Raw genomic sequence first — 15,773 nt, forward strand, 5'->3', positions numbered from 1 at the left:
CGGATGCCGATTGGGCGGGGTGTAAGATTAATAGGAAGAGCACATCGGGGACTTGCCAGTTCTTGGGAAGATCCTTGGTGTCTTGGGCCTCAAAGAAGCAAAATTCGGTCGCTCTTTCTACCGCCGAAGCCGAGTATATTGCCGCAGGCCATTGTTGCGCGCAATTGCTTTGGATGAGGCAAACCCTGCGGGACTATGGTTACAAATTAACCAAAGTTCCTCTTTTATGTGATAATGAGAGTGCAATCCGCATGGCGGATAATCCCGTTGAGCATAGCCGCACTAAACACATAGCCATTCGGTATCATTTTCTTAGGGATCACCAACAAAAGGGGGATATCGAGATTTCATACATTAACACTAAAGATCAATTAGCCGATATATTTACCAAGCCACTTGATGAACAATCTTTTACCAAACTTAGGCATGAGCTCAATATTCTTGATTCTAGGATTTTCTTTTGCTAATTTGCACATATAGCTCATAAGTATACCTTTGATCATGTCTCCTTTATATGTTATGACTAATGTGCTTTCGAGTGTATTTCAAACCAAGTCATAGGTATATTGAAAGGGAATTGGAGTCTTCGGCGAAGACAAAGGCTTCCACTCCACTCTACTACTCATCCTTCGCCGTCGCTCCGCATCATTCTCCGTCTTTGGTATAATCTTCACTCATATGTTTTATTTGCCAAAGGGGAGAAAATAGTTAGAGCAAGGGCTTATATCTCACTCAAAGTATCCGTTTTTGGCGATTCATGCCAAAGGGGGAGAAAGTATGGGCCCAAAGCAAAAGGACCGCACCACCACCCTAATTTTTAAAATTGATGATTTTCAATTAGTAAATTTCAAATTGGTATATCTTTGTGTTCTAAAGGGGAAGAAAGTAGTATTTTCAAAATTGATATCTTAAAACCCTCTTGAACACTAAGAGGATAATTTAATTGAGGGGGAGTTTTGTTTAGTCAAAGGAAAAGCATTTTAAGACAAAGGGAGAAAATTTCAAATCTTGAAAATGCTTCTCAAAATCTTATTTATTTACCTTTGACTATCTTGCAAAAGGACTTTGAAAAGATTTTACAAAAGAATTTGCAAAAAACAAAACTTGTGGTGCAAGTGTGGTCCAAAATGTTAATAATAAAGAAACAATCCATGCATATCTAGTAAGTAACATTTATTGGCTCAATTCCAAGCAACATTTGCACCTACATTATGCAAACTAGTTCAATTATGCACTTTTTATATTTGCTTTGGTTTGTGTTGGCATCAATCACCAAAAAGAGGGAGATTGAAAGGGAATTAGGCTTACACCTAGTCCCTAATTAATTTTGGTGGTTGAATTGCCAACACAAATAATTGGACTAACTAGTTTGCTCTAGTGTATAAGTTATACAGGTGCCAAAGGTTCACACTTAGCCAATAAAAAGACCAAGTATTGGGTTCAACAAAAGAGCAAAGGGACAACCGAAGGCACCTCTGGTCTGGCACACCGGACTGTCCGGTGTGCCACCGGGCATGTCCGGTGCACCAGAGGACTCCAGAGCAAACTCGTCGTCTTCGGGAAAATCCAGAGGCAACTCCACTATAATTCACCGGACTGTCCGGTGTACACCGGACAGTGTCCGGTGCTCCAAGGAAGAGCGGCCTCAGGAACTCGCCAGCTTCGGGAAACTACAACGGCTGCTCCGATATAATTCACCGGACATGTCCGGTGTACACCGGACTGTCCGGTGTAACTGCGGGGCAACGGCTACTTCGCGCCAACGGTCACCTGCAACAGCAATTAATGCGCGCCAGAGCGCGCAGAAGTCAGGCACGCGCGTAGTGGCACACTGGACACTCTACAGTACATGTCCGGTGCGCCACCGGACATCCAGGCGGGCCCAGAAGTCAGAGCTCCAACGGTCAGAACCCAACGGCTTTGGTGACGTGGCTGGCGCACCGGACATGTCCGGTGTGCACCGGACTATCCGGTGCACCATGCGACAGACAGCCCCACCAAACGACTAGTTTGGTGGTTGGGGCTATAAATACCCCCAACCACCCCACATTCAAATCATCCAAGTTTTCCACTTCTCAACCACTTACAAGAGCTAGGCATTCAATTCTAGACACACTCAAGTGATCAAATCCTCTCCAATTCCACACAAGGCTTTAGTGATTAGCGAGAGAGATTTGCCGTGTTCTTTTGAGCTCTTGCGCTTGGATTGCTTCTTTCTTTCTCATTTGTTCTTGTGATCATAAACTCATTTGTAACCGAGGCAAGAAACACCAATTGTGTGGTGGTCCTTGTGGGGAAGTTTTATTCCCGGGTTGATTTGAGAAGAGAAGCTCACTCGGTCCGAGGGACCGTTTGAGAGAGGGAAAGGGTTGAAAAAGACCCGGCCTTTGTGGCCTCCTCAACGGGGAGTAGGTTTGCGAGAACCGAACCTCGGTAAAACAAATCATTGTGTCTCACTCCGCATTTGCTCACGATTTGTTTTGCGCCCTCTCTCTCGGACTCGTGTTTATTTCTAACGCTAACACATCTCGTAGTTGTGTTTATATTAGTAAATTTCAGTTTCGCCCTATTCACCCCCCCTCTAGGCGACTTTCACATTGCCTTGTACCTCTCAATTGTACCATCAGGCCTAAGCTTTTTCTTGAAGATCCATTTGCAACCTATAGGTTGACAACCATAAGGACGGTCAACGACCTCCCAAATTCCATTAGACATAATAGATTCCATCTCACTCCTTACTGCTTCCTTCCATAAGTCAGCATCAGGAGAGGAATATGCCTCACAAATGGTAGTTGGTGTGTCTTCCACAAGGTACACTATAAAGTCATTACCAAAGGATTTTGCAACCCTCTGTCTCTTGCTCTTTCGAGTGACCATAGTGTCATCCTCCTCAGGGATGTGCACATGAGACTCCTCAACATGATCTATAGGAATCGACAGTTCGTGCTCATGGGGAATTATAGTCTCATGACTTGTATCACTAGGTGTATTCTTCATGGGAAACTCATTCTCAAAAAATGTTGTGTCTCTTGATTCTATGATAGTATCAACATACATATCAGGCACATCAGATTTTATAATTAAGAACCTATACCCAGTGCTGTGAAAAGAGTACCCAAGGAATATACAGTCAACAGTTTTAGGCCCAAGTTTACGCTTTTTGTTGATTGGCACATTCACTTTAGCCAAGCAACCCTAAGTGCGCAAATATGAGAGATTTAATCTTCTCTTTTCCCATTCCTCAAATGGTGTGATCTCTTTGTTCTTTGTTGGAACTCTATTCAGGACATGACACGCTGTCAAGATCGCCTCACCCCACCATGCCTTGGATAATCCCGTTGTACTCAACATGGCATTCACCAAATCTGTTAGAGTGCAGTTTTTCCTTTCAGTAATCCCATTGGATTGTGGTGAGAATGGCGGTGTCCTCTCATGAATAATACCATGTTCCACGCAGAACTCATCGAACACATTAGAGAAATATTCTCCACCTCGATCAGACCTTAACCGTTTTATTTTCCTCTCAAGTTGGTTCTCAACTTCAGCTTTATAGGCCTTAAAATAATTGAACGCTTCATCTTTTGTTTTTAAGAGATACACATAGCAAAATCTAGTGGAGTCATCTATAAAAGTGAGAAAGTATCTTTTACCACCTTTGGTCAAAACTCCATTCATCTCACACAGATCAGAATGAACAAGTTCTAGAGGTGCCAAACTCCTCGCCTCAGCAGCCTTGTGAGGCTTGCGGGGTTGTTTTGATTCAACACACACATGGCACTTAGACTTTTTGACCAAGTTAAATTTAGGAATTAAATTTATATTTGCTAACCGCATAAGACAGCCAAAACTTGCATGACAAAAACATGAATGCCATAAATCTGACTCATCAGAAAAATTAACAGAATTCACCAGTTTATTACACACATCATGCAGTGATAAGCGGAACAAGCCTCCGCAGTCATATCATTTACCAACAAAAGTACCATGTTTCGACACAACACATTTATTAGACTCAAGAACAACTTTGTATCCATCTCGACATAGCATAGAAGCGCTAACGAGATTCTTCTTGATAGAGGGCACATGCTGCACGCTCTTCAATGGCACCGTCTTTCCCGAAGTAAACTTCAGAATGACCGTACCAACACCAAGAACATGAGCACGCGACCCATTTCCCATCAACAAGGCGCCACACCTCCCGACCTGGTAGGAATTGAACATAGAGGCATCAGCACACACATGAATGTTTGCACCACTGTCCATCCACCACTCAGGTGAATTACAGACTGAAAGAACAAATGGTAAAGAATTACCATACCCAGATGTTCCACCTTCAGTTTCAGTGGTTACAACATTAGCTGATTTCTTGTCTTGAGTGAACTTGCGATCAGGGCACTCTCTTGCCCAATGTTGATCACTGCCACAGACAAAGCATCCTCCCTTTCCATTGTTATTGTTGTTCTTCTTTTTAAATTGTGTTGTTTGAACAGGTTTATTCGCGTTCTCTGGTTTGTTCTGGTTTTTCTTCTTGTTAAACTTGCGGAAGTTTCTCTTCTGCACCACATTAGCAGTAGAGGTCTCAACACCTTTTCCACTGTCCTTTGTTCTAGCCCTTTCCTCAACATCAAGAGTACCAATGAGCTCTTCCACATTGAACTCTTATCTCTTATGTTTGAGAGAGGTAGCAAAGTCCTTCCAAGAAGGTGGAAACTTGACGATTATACCGTCAGCCACAAACTTGTCAGGCAAAGGACAAGGAAAAAGTTCGAGTTCCTTAGCTAGTGCCTGAAACTCATGAGCCTGTTCCACTACAGATCGGTTCTCAACCATCTTGTAGTCATACAGCTGCTCCATGAGATACAGCTCGCTACCAGCGTCAGTAACTCCAAACTTTCCAACAAGTGCATCCCACAACTCTTTCCCTGTAGGAAGGATGATATAGCTTTTCTGGAATTTAGTATCAAGTGCGCTAATCACTGCTCCTCGAAAGAGGTTGTCATCAGCCTTAAACTTAGCCTCATCCTCAGGAGGTAAGTTAGCAGGCTTGCCCTCAACGGCATAATAACATTGTCGGCGTTTCGAGACAGGGGGGTCCCTAAGCCGACGAGTGAGTGTGCTACGTGCCCCAGCCCAGATGGGTCGAGCGCGTGGGCGAGCGCGAAGGGGGGAGAGGCGAGGTGGCCGGAGTCGAGCGTGAGAGAGGTGGAAGTCCCGCGGCCTTCGTGTTCGTCCCGCGCCCAGGTCAGGTGCGCTTGCAGTAGGGGGGTTACAAGCGTCCACGCGGGTGAGGGAAGCGAGCGGCCCCAAGAGAGCGCCTGTCCCGTCCTCGGTCCCGCGCGGCCAACCTTCTCTAAGAAGGCCCTGGTCCTCCCTTTTATAGTCGTAAGGAGAGGATCCAGGTGTACAATGGGGGGTGTAGCAGAGTGCTACGTGTCTAGCGGAGGGAGAGCTAGCGCCCTAGGTACATGCCAATGTGGCAGCCGGAGAGATCTGGGCACCCTGCTGGCGTGATGTCGTGGCTGTCGGAGGTGCGGCGGAGCCTGGCGGAGGGACAGCTGTTGGAGCGGTCGAGTCCCTGCTGACGTCGTCCTGCTTCCGTAAGAGAGCTGGGGGCCGCCGTCGTCATAGAGCTTGTGGAGCGCCATCATTGCCCCTCCGGCGGAGCTGGCCGGATGGGACGCCGGTCTTGTTCTCCGTGACCCGAGTCGATTCGGGGTAGGATGATGATGGCGCTTCCTGTTGACGTGGCGGTCTGTGCCCTAGGCAGGGCGACGTGGGGGTTCCTCCGAAGCCGAGGTTGAGTCTGCCTTCCGTTGCCGTGGCCGAGCCCGAGCCATGGGGTCGGGCGAGGCGGAAGTCGTTCGGCCGAGGCCAGGGCGGAGTCCGAGCCCTGGGGTCGGGCGAGGCGGAGTTTCGTCGTCTTCCGGGTCTTAGCCCGAGTCCGAGCCCTGGGGTCGGGCGGAGCGGAGTTTCGTCGTCTTCCGGGTCTTAGCCCGAGTCCGAGCCCTGGGGTCGGGCGGAGCGGAGTTCGCCGTCTTCCGGGTCTTAGCCCGAGTCCGAGCCCTGGGGTCGGGTGGAGCGGAGTTCGCCGTCTTCCGGGTCTTAGCCCGAGTCCGAGCCCTGGGGTCGGGCGGAGCGGAGTTCGCCGTCTTCTGGGTCTTAGCCCGAGTCCGAGCCCTGGGGTCGGGCGGAGCGGAGTTCGCCGTCTTCCGGGTCTTAGCCCGAGTCCGAGCCCTGGGGTCGGGCGGAGCGGAGTTCGCCGTCTTCCGGGTCTTAGCCCGAGTCCGAGCCCTGGGGTCGGGCGGAGCGGAGTTCGCCGTCTTCCGGGTCTTAGCCCGAGTCCGAGCCCTGGGGTCGGGCGGGGCGGAGTTCGCCGTGGTGCCTTTGGCAAGGCCTGACTGCCTGTCAGACTCACTCTGTCGAGTGGCACTGCAGTCGGAGTGGCGCAGGCGGCGCTGTCCTTCTGTCAGACTGGCCAGTGGAGCGGTGGAGTGACGGCGGTCACTTCGGCTCTGCCGGGGGCGCGTGTCAGGATGAAGGTGTCAGGCCACCTTTGCGTTAAATGCCCCTGCAATTTGGTCAGTCGGCGTGGCGATTTAGTCAAGGTTGCTTCTGAGCGAAGCCAAGGCCTCGGGCGAGCCGGTGATGTGTCCGCCATAAAAAGGGGGCCTCGGGCGAGACGGAAGTCTCTCGAGGTCGGCTGCCCTTGGCCGAGGCTAGGCTCGGGTGAAGCGTGATCGAGTCACTCGTGTGGACTGATCCCTGACTTAATCGTACCCATCAGGCCTTTGCAGCTTTATGCTGATGGGGGTTACCAGCTGAGAATTAGGCGTCTTGAGGGTACCCCTAATTATGGTCCCCGACAGTAGCCCCCGAGCCTCGAAGGGAGTGTTAGCACTCGCTTGGAGGCTTTTGTCGCACTTTTTTGCAAGGGGACCAGCCTTTCTCGGTTGCATTTCGTTCCGGTGGGTGCGCGCGAGCGCACCCGCCGGGTGTAGCCCCCGAGGCCTCGGAGGAGTGGTTACACTCCTTCGAGGTCTTAATACCTCGCGCAATGCTTCGGCTGGTCTGGTCGTTCCCTCATGCGAACTGGCCGTAGCCCGGGTGCACGGTCGGGGTCCAAGCTCTCGGGCTGGTATGTTGACGCTGTCAACGATTTGGCCGGAGCCGGTTTTTGCGAGAGCAGCCCCCGAGCCTCTGCACAGGGCGAGAGGGCGATCAGGGACAGACTCGACTTTTTACATACGCCCCTACGTCGCCTTTCCGCAAGGAGGAGGGGGGGAGTGCGCCATGCTACCCTCGATGGGCACCGAACATGGTGTCTCCGGTGAGCTGCAAGCGGGTAATCCGAGTGGACGCCCGTGCCCCGTTCGTTGGGGGTCGGCTAGGGGCCCAGAGGCACGCCCAAAAGTACCTGCGGGTGATTTGCCGGACCCGGTCCCCTGGCGACGGGGTCCGAGGGCTCGATGCCTCCCTCCGATGGGATTCCGTTACAAGATCGTTCCCGCTGGTCTCGGAAATGTCCTAGGGTACCTCGGGAGCGCAGCCCGAGCCTTGGTTATGTATCGAACGTACCCCTGGTCATCCCTCGCTCGGTGTCTGAGGCGACTGTGAACCCTTCGGGGGCCAGCCTTCGAACCCCTGATCAGTAATGGGCGCGGAGCCCGAGTAGCCTGAGGCGGCCATGGAACCCTTCGGGGGGCTGGCCTTCGAACCCCTGACCAGTAGTGGGTGTCGGGCCCACGCGATCTGAGGCGGCTGTTGAACCCTTCGGAGGGCCAGCCTTCGAACCCCTGATCAGTAGTGGGGGGCTCGGAGCCCGGTTCCTTCGCGGAGAAGGATCCCTTTCGGGGTATCCCCCTTTCCCGGTCCCTGTTGCAAGAGATAGAGAAAGAGGAAAACGGAAAAGGATACGAAATCGGACGACGTGGCGTACCTTTTCTGACGCGATTATTACGGCGAAGGTGAAGCGTCGCGCGCTCCTCCTGCCAGAGGCGCCGCGTGTCCCGCCGCGGAGTTAATGCGACGGGGCGAGTGGTTGGCGGGGCGGCTGTTGCGCGCGTGCGATCCGTTCGAGGAACGGGTCACGGGTGCACCGTCTCCACGCCGTGAGAGGAGGCTCTCTTGCTGTCCCAGGATGGGACGTGAGCCTGGCTGACGACGTGACCGCTGCGCCCGCCCGCCTGCCACCGCTATTACTGCCGGTCCTCTTTCGGTCGCTTTGACCGACGCGCCAGGCTGGCGCTGTTGGGTCGCCTCGAGTCGCGGCATTGGCTCCGCAACCGAAGAGGCGCGATGGTGGCACAAGTGGCGGTGCGGTTGCTTGCATGCAGCAACTGGCGCGCCGGTTGCTCGACGCGTGGGCCTGGGTTCCCAAGCTGGCGTGTCAGAAGTTGGAGAAGCGCGTCCATCTGGCGCGGTCGCATGCCGCCTGCATGGCTGCCCGCCCCTTCTGCCCGTTGGTCTGGGCGGAAATGGGGGGTCGCTTGTAACCGCTGGACGGTCGTGCGCACCACGCGCGGCGGTTCGGCTTCTTCTGCCCTGAGCCGGCTTGCATGACATGCGGGACCCAGCCCCCGAGTCGTAGGGGAGGGCCTTGGAGCGTGTCGTAGAAGACTCGGCTTGCGGCGCCTGGGGGCGCACGTAGGGAGAGTCGCCTTTAAAAGGAGGGAGACTCCTTTCGGAAGGCAACCATGTCTTCTTCCTCCCTTAAGCGTCGTGTCTTCGCCTCCTCGTTGGAGGAACGCAACTCCATGGGAGTTGGTACCTCTCAGCCATCGTTCGGCTTCAAGGATTTTCATCATGCTGCCCGGCTGCTCCCCTCCGCCGGCGGTCACCTGAGATGGCGACCTCCGGCTTGATGGTGGGGGAAAGCGAGCCGGGCTGCGGCCTCTTCCCCTCCCTCAGCCTCAAGGATTTTCATCACCAGGGCTGGGGAGGGGAGAGCGCCGAGTTGAGGTCGGCCCCCGCATGGGCGGTGGCCCGCTCCTTCACTCAGTGATCGGAGGGAAAGGCGGTCGTCGTCCGTGGCGCTGGCAGCTGCAGCGTGCCTGGCTTTCAGGCGCGGGTGGCTTCGGAGCCGCTCGCAGTGCCGGCATCCGCCACGGCAGCTTGAAGAGGTTCTGCTGCCGGCGAGATAGCCGGGGCCGGCCACGGGCTGACCTCCAACTCTACGGGCTTCTGCCCGTCCTTGCCTTACGAGTTTTGGCATGGGCGGGGGCCTCCTGGCAGCGGCATCTAGCCTGAGGTCGGCGTTGCCGCTGCTTGGTCCCTTGGAGCAGAAGGCGTCGTCGTCGTCGCTGCTGGAGCAGGTGACGGCGCGCCATTCGTCGGCCTTCAGTTGCTCCGCAGGCCTTCCCCCTCGGAGTGGGGTCGTTCGTGCCTGCGGAGGGGGAACCGGAGTTCCGTTCGTAATGGCACTTCGAATGCCAGTGTTTTTTGTTCATTGCGGCTGTCGGGGCCTGAACATGTATGTAATTTCGGCACGGAGCCGTGTTTTTTCCTCATTTTCGAGCACTAAGTCTCGCCTGTTGATTATCTGAACCGCTTTACCAAGCATGAGTCGCCCCGTGTCAAGGTGACGGGTGAGGTATCCGTATCCCGGAGGCGTAGGAATCCCTCGGCCCGTTCGGCCTTGTTGTCTGGGGTTCCTCTAGCTTAGTTAAAGAGACCCCTCGGCTGCCCTTCGGTGGACCGAGGCCAGGGGTAGCGATATCAGTATGAACAGAGGCGGAGTTGGCTCGAGAATGGGAACCTGGTTGGCCGGAGCCTAGTCGTGTTGTCCGTCAGCGGAGCCGACGCCGAAGTCGATCAGTCGAGGCCTCGGGTCGGGCTGGCGCCCTTGGAAGCCGGCTGACCGAGGCCCCAGGGGTAACCGGTCGAGCCGCCTGCTCGGGCCGGATTCCCGGAGGAGTCCCTGGGCCGCGTCGCCGCCCGAGGCTGGGTCGGGCTTTGCTGAAGACGTCGTCGATGCCGAGGGTGCTACGGCTCCCTTCAGCGTGAAGACCCGAGCCTGTAGGATCAGATCATCTTGTAGCGTGTGCTTTCTGCGGCCGCCGAGGCCAGAAAAAACACACCCTCGCCACGCTTGCGAAGCTGCGCCTTTTTTCCTCTTGTTTCGAGCATCTGGACTCTGTCGGTAACAGGGATGTTTGTGTGAGCGAGAGTTGCTTTTCGCGGAAGGGACGAGTGAGGTATCCGTATCCCAGAGGCGTGGGAATCCCTCGGCTCGGTCGGCCTTGCCGCTTACGCGTACTTTCACCCGTCCATGAGGCCCTGTCCCCGACTTAGTCGAGAAAGCTTGAAGGACTGCTTCGGCAGGAGAGCTTCCGAACGTGAAGACTTGTTCGGTCCACGGAGTCGCTTTATCCGAGCGCAAGTTACTTATCGCAGAAGGTGATGAGTGAGGTATCCGTATCCCAGAGGCGTAGGAGTCCCTCGGCTCGGTCAGCCTTGGCTGCTTACGTGTACTCCGTCGTTTCCAGGATCCGCTTTCCGAAGTAGTCAAGAAGCACGAAAGAAATCCTGCTAAAAAGAGATCCTTTTTCGAGGAAAAATTCGACGCAGAGGGGGTCTCCCCCCTTTTAGCCCCCGAGGGAGGGTCGGGCTTTGCCGAGGCTAAGCCGACCCTTCCTTGACGACTAAACTTTGCGTAGGTGCGAGGTATATGAACAACTTGAAAACATCTTAAGGGTAGAAGCGACGTAGCTGTTTGATGTTCCAAGCGTTGCCGTAGATCTCGCCTTGATGGTTGGCCAGCTTGTATGTTCCGGGCTTCAGAACTTTGGCGATGACGAATGGCCCTTCCCAGGGGGGCGTGAGCTTGTGCCTCCCTCGGGCGTCTTGCCGCAGCCGAAGCACCAGATCGCCCACCTGGAGTTCTCGGGACCGGACCCCTCGGGCGTGGTAGCGTCGCAGGGACTGTTGGTACCGCGTCGAGTGTAGTAAGGCCCTGTCCCGAGCTTCCTCCAGCTGGTCCAGCGATTCCTCTCGGCTAGCTTGGTTGCTTTGTTCGGTGTAGGCCCTCGCCCTCGGGGAGCCGTATTCCAGGTCAGTGGGCAAGATAGCTTCAGCCCCGTAGACCAGGAAAAACGGCGTGAAGCCCGTGGCACGACTCGGCGTCGTCCTTAGGCTCCAGACCACCGAGGGGAGTTCCTTCATCCATCGCTTGCCGAATTTGTTGAGGTCGTTGTAGATCCGAGGCTTGAGCCCTTGTAGAATCATGCCGTTGGCACGCTCTACTTGCCCATTCGACATGGGATGAGCCACGGCGGCCCAGTCCACCCGGATATGGTGATCCTCGCAAAAATCCAAGAATTTTTTGCCGGTGAACTGGGTGCCGTTGTCGGTGATGATGGAGTTCGGGACCCCGAAGCGATGGATGATGTTGGTGAAGAACGCCACCGCCTGCTCGGACCTGATGCTGTTCAGAGGTCGGACCTCGATCCACTTGGAGAATTTGTCGATGGCGACCAGCAGGTGCGCGTAGCCCCCGGGCGCCTTCTGCGAGGGACCGACGAGGTCCAGACCCCATACAGCGAAGGGCCAAGTGACGGGTATTGTCTGCAGAGCCTGAGCGGGCAGGTGCGTCCGCTTCGCATAGAATTGGCACCCTTCGCAGGTGCGGACAATTCTAGTGGCGTCAGCCACCGCCGTTGGCCAGTAGAAGCCTTGCCGGAAAGCATTTCCGACAAGGGCTCGGGGCGCTGCGTGGTGGCCGCAAGCCCCCGAGTGTATTTCTTGCAGCAGTTCCCGACCTTCGGCGATGGAGAGGCATCGCTGGAGGATGCCCGAGGGGCTGCGATGGTAGAGCTCCTCTTCGTCGCCCAGCAAGACGAATGACTTGGCGCGTCGCGCTACCCGCCGAGCCTCGACTTGGTCGAGGGGTAGCTCTCCTCGACGGAGATATTGCAGGTACGGGGCCTGCCAATCTTGATCTGGCGTGGCCCCGCTCTGCCCTTCCTCGACGTTCAGTGCCTCACCCTCGGAGGCCGAGGGTACCTTGGGCTGTGCCGAGGGTACCTCGGGCTGTGCCGAGGGTACCTCGGGCTGAGCCGAGGGTACCTCGGGCTCGGGCGCGTCGTCGAGCTTGACGGAGGGTTGATGCAGATCCCGGGAGAAGACGTCCGGGGGGACTGTCGTTCGCCCCGAGGCTATCTTAGCCAGCTCGTCTGCGGTTTCGTTGTAGCGCCGAGCGATGTGGTTGAGCTCGAGCCCGAAGAACTTGTCTTCCAGGCGCCGAACCTCGTCGCAGTAGGCCTCCATCTTTGGGTCGCGGCAGTGGGAGTTCTTCATGACTTGGTCGATGACGAGCTGCGAATCACCGCGGGTGTCGAGGCGTCTGACCCCTAGCTCGATGGCGATCCGCAATCCGTTGACCAGAGCTTCGTACTCGGCCACATTGTTGGACGCCGGGAAATGGAGGCGCAGCACGTAGCGCAAGTGCTTTCCGAGGGGCGAGATGAAGAGCAGGCCTGCGCCGGCCCCCGTCTTCATCAGCGACCCGTCGAAAAACATGGTCCAGAGCTCCGGTTGGATCGGAGTCGTTGGCAGCTGGGTGTCGACCCATTCGGCCACGAAATCCGCCAACACCTGGGACTTGATGGCCTTCCGAGGGGCGAACGAGATCGTTTCGCCCATGATTTCCACCGCCCACTTTGCGATCCTGCCCGAGGCCTCTCGACACTGGATGATCTCCCCCAGGGGGAAGGATGACACCACAGTTACCGGATGAGACTCGAAGTAGTGTCGCAGCTTCCGCCTTGTCAGGATCACAACATACAGCAGCTTTTGAACTTGCGGGTAGCGGATCTTAGTCTCGGACAGCACTTCGCTGATGAAGTAGACCGGCCTCTGAACGGGCAATGCATGCCCTTCCTCTTGCCTTTCGACCACAATCGCGGCGCTAACCACCTGAGTGGTCGCGGCGACGTAGACCAAGAGGGCTTCTCCGTCCGCCGGGGGCTCCAAGACAAGCGCCTTTGTAAGGAGCGCCTTCAGGTTGCCAAGGGCTTCCTCGGCCTCGGGGGTCCAAGCGAAACACTCGGCCTTCCTTAAGAGGCGGTACAGAGGCAGACCTCTTTCGCCGAGGCGTGAGATGAAGCGGCTCAGGGCCGCGAGGCATCCCATGACCCTCTGTACCCCTTTTAAGTCCTTGATGGGTCCCATGCTGGTGATGGCCGCGATCTTCTCCGGGTTGGCTTCGATGCCTCGCTCGGAGACGATGAACCCTAGGAGCATGCCTCGGGGCACCCCGAAGACACACTTCTCAGGATTAAGCTTGACTCCTTTCGCCTTGAGACACCGGAATGTCACTTCAAGGTCGGAGAGGAGGTCGGAAGCCTTCCTTGTCTTGACTACGATGTCATCGACGTAGGCCTCGACTGTGCGACCGATGTGTTCGCCGAACACATGGTTCATGCACCGCTGGTACGTCGCGCCCGCATTCCTCAAACCGAACGGCATGGTGACATAGCAGTACATGCCGAACAGCGTGATGAAAGAAGTCGCGAGCTGGTCGGACTCTTTCATCCGGATCTGGTGATACCCTGAGTAGGCATCGAGGAAGGACAGGGTTTCGCACCCAGCGGTGGAATCCACGATTTGGTCGATGCGAGGCAGAGGGTAGGGAACCTTCGGACATGCTTTGTTGAGACCAGTGTAGTCTACACACATCCGCCATTTCCCCCCTTTCTTCCTCACAAGCACAGGGTTGGCAAGCCATTCGGGATGGAATACCTCTTTGATGAACCCTGCTGCCATTAGCTTGTGGATCTCTTCGCCAATCACTCTGCGCTTCTCCTCGTCGAATCGGCGCAGAGGCTGCCTGACGGGTCGGGCTCCGGCCCGAATATCCAGCGAGTGCTCGGCGACATCCCTCGGTATGCCGGGCATGTCCGAGGGACTCCACGCAAAGACGTCGGCGTTCGCGCGGAGAAAGTCGACGAGCACTGCTTCCTATTTGGGGTCGAGCCCGGAACCGATCCGGACCTGCTTGGTGGTGTCGCCACTGGGGTCGAGAGGGACGGCCTTGACCGTCTCTGCTGGCTCGAAGTTGCCGGCGTGGCGCTTCACGTCTGGCACCTCCTTGGAGAGGTTCTTCAGGTCGGCGATGAGGGCCTCGGACTCGGCGAGGGCCTCGGCGTACTCCACGCACTCCACGTCGCATTCGAACGCGTGTTTGTACGTGGGGCCGACGGTGATGACCCCGTTGGGGCCCGGCATCTTGAGCTTCAGGTAGGTGTAGTTGGGGACGGCCATGAACTTCGCGTAGCATGGCCTCCCTAGCACGGCGTGGTAGGTTCCTCGGAACCCGACCACCTCGAACGTCAGGGTCTCCCTTCGGAAGTTGGAGGGTGTCCCGAAGCAGACGGGGAGGTCGAGTCGCCCGAGGGGCTGGACGCGCTTCCCAGGGATGATCCCGTGGAAGGGCGCAGCGCCTGCTCGGACGTAGGACAGATCGACGCGCAGGAGCTTGAGGGTCTCGGCGTAGATGATGTTGAGGCAGCTGCCCCCATCCATCAGGACCTTGGTGAGCCTGACATCACCGACAACGGGGTCGACGACGAGCGGGTATTTCCCCGGGCTCGGCACATGATCGGGGTGGTCGGCCTGGTCGAAAGTGATGGGCTTGTCGGACCAGTCTAGGTAGACTGGCGCCGCCACCTTCACCGAGCAGACCTCCCGGCGCTCTTGCTTGCGGTGCCGAGCCGAGGTATTCGCCGCATGCCCTCCATAGATCATGAAGCAGTCGCGGACCTCGGGGAATTCTCCTGCTAGGTGATCTTCGTTCTTGTCGTCGTCGCGGGTCCTGCCACCCTCGGCGGGCGGCCCGGCCCTATGGAAGTGACGCCGAAGCATAACGCACTCCTCGAGGGTGTGTTTGACGGGCCCCTGATGGTAGGGGCACGGCTCCTTGAGCATCTTGTCGAAGAGGTTTGCACCTCCGGGGGGCTTCCGAGGGTTCTTATACTCGGCGGCGGCGACAAGGTCCGCGTCAGCGGCGTCGCGTTTCGATTGCGACTTCTTCTTGCCTTTCTTCTTGGCGCCGCGCGGAGCAGACGCCTCGGGAGCTTCTTCCGATGGGCGGCCCTGGGGCTGCTTGTCCTTTCGGAAGATAGCCTCGACCGCCTCCTGGCCAGAGGCGAACTTGGTGGCGATGTCCATCAGCTCGCTCGCCCTGGTGGGGGTTTTGCGACCCAGCTTGCTCACCAGGTCGCGGCAAGTGGTGCCGGCGAGGAACGCGCCGATGACATCCGAGTCGGTGATGTTGGGCAGCTCGGTGCGCTGCTTCGAGAATCGCCGGATGTAGTCCCGAAGCGGCTCCCCCGGCTGTTGCCGGCAGCTTCGAAGGTCCCAAGAATTCCCGGGGCGCACGTATGTGCCCTGGAAATTGCCAGCGAAGGCTTGGACCAAGTCGTCCCAGTTGGAGATCTGCCCCGGAGGCAGGTGCTCCAACCAGGCGCGAGCAGTGTCGGAGAGGAACAGGGGGAGGTTACGGATGATGAGGTTGTCGTCGTCCGTTCCACCCAGTTGGCAGGCAAGGCGGTAGTCCGCGAGCCACAGTTCCGGTCTCGTTTCCCCCGAGTACTTCGTGATAGTAGTCGGGGGTCGGAACCGGGTCGGGAATGGCGCCCGTCGGATGGCCCGACTGAAGGCCTGCGGACCGGGTGGTTCGGGCGAGGGACTCCGATCCTCCCCGCTGTCGTAGCGCCCCCCACGCCTGGGGTGGTAGCCTCGGCGCACCCTTTCGTCGAGGTGAGCCCGACGGTCGC

Source organism: Zea mays, chromosome 3 (assembly GCF_902167145.1).
Source record: "Zea mays cultivar B73 chromosome 3, Zm-B73-REFERENCE-NAM-5.0, whole genome shotgun sequence".
NCBI lineage: Eukaryota > Viridiplantae > Streptophyta > Magnoliopsida > Poales > Poaceae > Zea > Zea mays.